General features: G+C 35.3%; 1 pseudogene; it reads right to left on the minus strand.

The window, feature by feature from the left end:
* Nucleotides 1–2,635: 2,635 nt before the first annotated feature.
* LOC118853809 lies at nt 2,636–3,422 on the minus strand (annotated as a pseudogene).
* Between the last annotated feature and the right edge of the window lie 4,025 nt (nt 3,423–7,447).

A 7,447-nucleotide genomic window follows, 5' to 3' on the forward strand; every position in this document is an offset into this window, starting at 1 on the left:
TCAAAATGGGTTCATGATTTAGCAATAAAGGCTGATACTATAAGCAATTTGGGAGAGCAAGGAATAGTTTACCTATGAGATTTATGGGTAAGGGAAGAATTCATGATGCAAGAAGAGATAGAGAGCATTACAAATGCAAAATGGATAATTTTGATTATGTTAAATTGAAAAGTTTTTGTATAAACAAAGCGAATGCAGCGAAGATTAGGAGGGAAGCAGAAAATTGGGAGAAAATCTTTACAACCAATGTCTCTCATAAAAGCCTCATATCTAATATATACAGGTAACTGAGCCAAATTTATAGGAATACAAGTAGTTCCCCAAGTGAGAAATGGCCAAAGTTTATGAACAGGCAGTTTTCAGAGGAAGAAATTAAAGATATCTATAGGCATATGAAAAAATGCTCTAAATTACTATTGATTAGAGAAATGCAAATCAAAACAACTCTTAGGTACCACATCTCTCCTGTCAGATTGGCTAACATGACAAAACAGGAAAATGATAAATGCTGGAGAGGATGTGGGAAAATTGGAACACTGTTACATTGTTGGTGGAGTTGAGAACTGATCCAGCCATTCTGGAGAGCAATTTAGAACTATGCCCAAAGGGCTATAAAAATGTGCATACCCTTTGATCCAGCAATACCACCTCTAGCATTGTATCCCAAAGTGATCACACGAGTGGGAAAGGGACCTATATGTACAAAAATATTTATAGCAGCTCTTTCTGTCTTGGCAAAGAATTGGAAATCAAGGGGATGCCCATCAATTGGGGAATGGCTGAACAAGTTGTGGTATATGAATATAATGGAATACTATTGTTCTATAAGAAATGGGGAAGATGCAGACTTCATAATATCCTGGAAAGACATACATGGTATGATGTTGAGTGAGAGGAGCAGAACCAGGAGAACATTGCACACAAATGCAGACATATTGATTCTGTGATGACTAACTTTGATAGACTTCGCTCTCCTCAGCAATACAAGGCTCAAAGACAGCTCCAAAGGACTCATGATGGAGAGAGCTAGCTACATCCAGAGAAAGAACTGTGGAGTCTGAATGCAGACTGAGGCAAACTATTCGCTCTCTTTTTTTTGTCTTCTTTTTTGGTTTTGTTTCTTCTCTGTCATGGTTTATTCCATTGGTCACAATTCTTCTTTGCAACTTGACTATTGTGTAAACAAGCTTAATGTGAAAGTTTGTGTAGAATCTATATTGGACTGCATGTTGCTTTGTGGGGGGAGGGAGGAGGGGAAGGGAAGTGAATAAAATCTGGAACTCAAAAACATGCAGATCTAAGTGTTGTAAACTAAAAATAAAAAACCTAATTGAAAAAATAAAAAAAAATCATAGGTGCAATTGCACAGTCTTTTAGCACTGTCTTAATCAAATCAATTCAATGTTTGCTGCATACCAAAGCACCAAGTCCTTTCATAGCCAGAACCAAGCCAAAAAGCTCTGTGAATCCCATAACACTTACAACTATTCCCCCTCTTGCAGCGCCCCCCCCCCCCCACTAAGCTTTCAGTTGTTGAAGTTTCTGAGTTTGATCTACAACGTATTTTTCCTATCTTACCAATTCCTTTCTCTTCCTGCTCCTACCACCCTTGTACAAACATCCTAATTGATCCTGCCTTCATGCTCTCTCCCTCCAGGGTATTCTTTATACTACCAGATTAATCTTCCTTATACACAGATCTCATCTGCTCAAAACCTTTAACTGTTGTTTATCCTGCACAGTTCACATAATTTGTTTGGACATTCAGGGTCCTCCACAACTGAGTACCACCACAATTTTCTGGCTTTTTTCCATGTACAATTATTCCTTCCCCATTGTGACTTTCTCCATGGTGGTTTTGATATATCACAGGTCACTATATGAAATTAAATGGAAATTTGGTGGGGGGGAGTTTTGTGGAAGCCACAGATGACATGTGAAGGCCAGCCAGTGACAGAAAAAAAGTTTAGAAACTCAGAAATGCATAAGATATATGTATATTTATTGTATAATGTCAACATATTTTATCTTTTAATACCATAATAATTCAGACTTCTCTGAAGGGCAAAAAAACTTTTGCAGATTTTCCAGATCACCAGAGCACTGGGCCCCCAACCCTGGTGATGTGGAAGGGATAACTGTACACTATATTTCAGACAAACCAATCTATTTTTTGTGTCCCATATATGTCTCACACTGTCATACTTCTTTTGCTTCTGTGGTTCTTTTTTGCTGTAATGCCCTCTCTGTGATGCCCATCATCTTCACTTCTTTTTTTTTCTTGATATTTTCTTGATATCTTTTGTTTTCATATCAGCCATTTTGGGATATGTCCTCTCCTCATCCTCCAATCAGTGAGCTGTCCCATGTAACAAAGAAAAGCAGTTAAGCGAAACCAATATAACTACATCTTCTAATATTTTATGCAACATTCATACCCACAGTACCCTAATCCAAGGAAAGAAGAGAAAGGCATTTATGGCCTGTTCAATTTCACTTGATAAGACTGAGTTGTTTAAGCTACCTATTTCTTATTTTGTGTATTTTATATTTTTGTAGGGTAGTCATTTTTTTTTGTTAAAAATTGTAACATCTCAATTTGATTGAAACGCTACTAATTCTTATCTGCAATCATTTAACCACTGCTCTGCTTAGCTGCCAACCTTGTCTCTTTCTTCAGCGATTGTAAGGCAGATACCCTTTCCTTGGGGAAGAGAGATCCAAGGCTTATTACCTTTGCCAACAACAAAAATGTTTGAGAGCCTAGTGGCAAAATTATTGCCATTGGAGTCTTTTATATGGACAACGTCAAAAGAGCCAGGGTGTTTCTCCCTGTTTGTGATCATACCAATTCGACCCAAGTTAGCTCCACCAGTCACCATACATAGGTTACCAGTATCAAACTTGATAAAATCAGTGATCTTGCCAGCTTCTAAATCAATCTGAACTGTATCATTCACTTTAATGAGAGGATCTTGGTAACAGATAGTATGGGCATCATGGGTCACCAGATGGGGAATACCTTTTGTACCCACAAAGATTTTTCTCACTTTGCACAATTTATATTTAGCCTCCTCAGCTGTAATACAATGAACAGCAAAGCATCCCTTGGTGTCATAAACCAGACAGAAATGTTTGCCCGTCTTCTCAATGCTAATGACATCCATAAAGCCAGCAGGGTATGTAATATCAGTGTGGACCTTGCCATCAATCTTGATGAATCACTGCATGCAGATCTTCTTTACTTCATCTCCAGTCAGGGCATACTTCAGTCTGTTTCTTAGGAAGATGATTAATGGGAGACACTCCCTCAGCTGGGGACCTGTGGATGGTCTTAGAGTAAAAATTCCTGTTAACTTATCCAGCATCCAATGCTTTGGAGCTGCTACATGCTTCAGGTGTTTCTTGTGATCACGAGCCATGGTTACACTGCACCTGAGATAAAGTGGGAAATTTACTCAGTACGATCAGAGACTCCACCTACTTATAAGCTGTGTGCATTTGACCACGTCACTTTACCCTATTGGCTTTTGGGCCTCAGCATCTTTACCAGCAGCATGACTAGCCAGTCCCAAGGCCACATGGCAAGATCATCCTCACTTCTACCTGTATCCCCTAGTCAGTACTGATGTTACTTCCATATGACCTTTCATAACCTTCTATGGCCCTTTCATGCATTTATATGTAATTTTGTGTTATGGTTATTTGTGTAAGTGTCATGGTCACTGGTTACACTGTAACTTTTATGAAGACAGGGGCACATCTTTTATGATATTTTTCTTTCCTCTAGCATTTGGCACAGTGCTCTGAAACATTTGTTCAAATTGATGATATTGAATTATAAGCTGTTCTACACATGAGAATAATTAATAACTTTCAGACAATGACTTCTATGACTTTCCAAAGTACTAAGTTATATGAATAAAGACAATAATACTAAAAATAGGCAAGTGAAGTATCATTCATTCATAACCCACTTAGTATAAGAATGTTCTGCTTTCCAGGAAAAATGAATGGGAAAGGGACACTTGTCAATGCTCAAATCAGGTGACCAACATTTTCTGTTGCTCTCTCAGAACATTCATATCCTCTTGTATCTCATAAATAGATGAGTGCCTTCAAAGTGTGCTGTGGTGCATTAAATATTATTTGATTTTAAGCCAATATCCATGCTTCCAAGTTCAAAGAGGATTAGTCACCCAACACTGACCAAGAATTAAATACTTATACTTATGAGAAATCATTTTTTAAAAAAAGCTAGTTTAATACACAAATATTATTCTGAGTACAGTCTTACTCCTCAAGTTAGTCCATTTCCATCTCATCTCAAAACATATATTTCATCTAGAGAGGTTAAAAGGAAATGTCCTCCATCCCGGAGTAGTCCTGGAAGCTTTAAGAGGTTCATCTCAATTTCCACTTCCTAGATAAAAATTTTATTCTGAAGCCTAGTGGATGGTTCAAGTCATGGCTTTGGTGATCATGGATTTTTGTTTAGGTCTATTTGTTACAGGAACATTACAAGACAGGTCTGAAGATGAAGAGATATTAGAGTTTGCTGGCTCCTCTGAAATTTGTCATATTAAAAAGGAATAATGGATGCTTGGTTATCTTATTGTGCCAAGCCACCACACTGAAACCTTGATATCATCTTTCTAATTGTTGAGGAGAATGACATAAACATTCACTAAAATATCAAAAAGTCACATTCATGCAACTTTCCTCCAGGAAAGTCATAGAAATTTCTGGAGGTAGAAATCCCCACTCACTTTCAGGTCAAATAGCTTTACAAAATGTTTGTACAGCTCTACCAACAGTACAGTAGTATATCTATATTCCCACTTATCTATTGGACTTTTGGGGCCTAGATATGCCTGGTAGTAGTCTATATATCCTGTATACCAAATCCTTATCAGAGAAATTTGACACACAGAATTTTCCCTGTTTCCCTTTTTATCACTGATGGATTGATTTTATTTGTGCAGAAGCATTTCAATTTCATGTAGTTAAAATTACTTAATAGCTGTTGTAATTGCTTCTATCCCTTGTTTGGTTAAGCATACATCTCCTACCCATAGCTGTGAAAGGGTTATGATAGGTTTCTCTTCTAATTTTTTGTTCATGACATGATCTTTAATAATTAAGTCATGTATCCATTTTGAATGTATTATGGAGTATGGTGTAAGATGTTAGTATAAGGCTAATTTCTGTCAGATTGCTCTCCAGTTCTCCTAAAAGTTTTTTATAAAATAGTTTCAAATTATTTATTTTTAGGTTTATTGATTACTGATTTATCAAGTTCTAAAATTTCTTATTCTTCTTGTCTGGTCTGTTGCAATTCTTTACTTCTCTCTCTTTTGTAAACCAATACCTAATGGTTTTGATGACTTATGCTTTAAAATGTAATTTGAAGTCTAGATGTGCTATTTCCCCTTCATCATTTCCTTTTTCATTATTTACCTTCATTGACTAGTTCATTTATTCCTCTGAAAGAACTTTATTATTGTTTTATGGAGTTCTGTGAAGTATTTCCTTGATAGTTTGGTATAATATCTGTAAATTAACTTCAGTAATAATGTTGTTTTTATTATATTGGTATGATCCAACCAATAGTAGTCCACTATTTAAATTCTTTTCTTATATTCTTTCAGAAGCACTATGCAAATGAAGATATAGAAGTATTTTGTGTGGTTTTGTAGATTGATCTCTAGATATTTTATGCAATTTGTAGTTATTTTGAATGAAATTTCCTTTCCCATATTTGCCTCTTGGATTCTGTTATTATTATGCATAACTGCTATTGATTTTATAGGTATATTTTGTAGTCCCTAACTTTGCTAAAAATATTGTCTCAATCATTATCTTTACTAATCTTCTGGGATTGCTAAGTATATCATTATGTCATCAGCAAATAGGGATTGTTTTACTTTCTTTTTGTATATCCTCACACCGTCAATATCCTCTTGTCTCTTTGCTATTGCAGGCATTTGTAAAACTTGTCAAAGTTTATAGGAAAACAAATATCCTTGCTTGACTCCAGTATTTATTGTGAAAGATTGTACTGTATTCTCAGTGCACATAGTGCTTGCTTCTGGTTTTAGATAGTGTTTTTATGGTATTAAGATTCTACTATGCTTATATTTTGTAGGCAAGTGGGTATTTTTTTAAAAAGCATTCTTGAGTTCTATACTTTGTCAAAAGTTTTTTCTCCATCCACTGAGATAGTCATGATGTTTCTAGATATTTTGTTTTTAATATTATTAATAATGTTGATTGTTTTATTAATGCTAGACAATTCTCACATCCCTGGCATAATGATTTATTTCTTTACAGCAATTTCTAAAGATTACTGTGGTCTATTTTGTGAGATTTTATTTGAAAAATTAAAATCTATAGAAGTGATTTTAGTCTATAATTCTCCTTCTTTGTTTTGTCCTTCCCTTGTTAGGTTTAGGATTATATTTGTCTCACAAAAGGAGTCTCTTAGGGTTCTTTGTTTTTCAACAATTTGTGTACTATTGGTATTATTTTATGTGATTTTTTATTTTAATATTTTATTTTTCCAAATACGTGTAAAAAACCAATTTAACATTTTTCAAATTTTGAGTTCTAAATTCTCTCCTCCTTCCTTCTCCCTCCCCAATGAGAAGGAAAGCATTCGATAAAGGTTATACGTGCATAGTCATGCAAAACACAGACCAAAAAACACAAGATAAATAAAGAAAGTAAAGAAAAATTATTTTCAGTCTTGATTCAGGGTCCACCAGTTATTTCTCTGGAGATGGAGAGCATTTTTTCTCATAAGTCCTTCAGAATTATTTTGAATCCTTGTATTGCTGAGAATGCGTAAGTTATTCACAATAGATCATTATATAATATTGCCATTACTGTATAAATGTTCTCCTGGTTCTGCTCATTTCACTTTGCATCAGTTCATTTAAATCTTTCCAGGTTTTTCTAAGAGCATATAAGAGCTATTTCCTAAGGGACAACAGTATTTCATCACAGTTATATACAACAACTTGTTCAGCCATTCCCCAATTGACAGACATCTCCTCAATTTCCAATTCTTTGCCACCACTATAAGAGCTGCTAAAATATTTTTGTACAAATAAGACTTTTTCCTTTTTTATTTCTTTGGGATACAGACCTTGTAGTGGTATTGCTGGGTCAAAGGGTATGCATTATTTTGTAGCCCTTTTCACACAGTTCCAAATTGCTTTCCAGAAGGGTTGAATCAGTACACAATTTCATCAAGAGTACATTGGTGTTTTAACTTTCCCACATCCCCTCCAACATTTGTCATTTTCCTTTTCTGTGGTATTAGCCAATCTGATCAGTGTGTGGTGGTAGCTCAGAGTTGCTTTAGTTTGCATTTCTCTAATCAATAGTGATTTAGAGCATTTTTATAACACTATAAATAGCTTTGATTCCTTTGTCAGAACAT

The sequence above is a fragment of the Trichosurus vulpecula genome, chromosome 6 (genome assembly GCF_011100635.1).
Source record: "Trichosurus vulpecula isolate mTriVul1 chromosome 6, mTriVul1.pri, whole genome shotgun sequence".
Classification (NCBI taxonomy): domain Eukaryota; kingdom Metazoa; phylum Chordata; class Mammalia; order Diprotodontia; family Phalangeridae; genus Trichosurus; species Trichosurus vulpecula.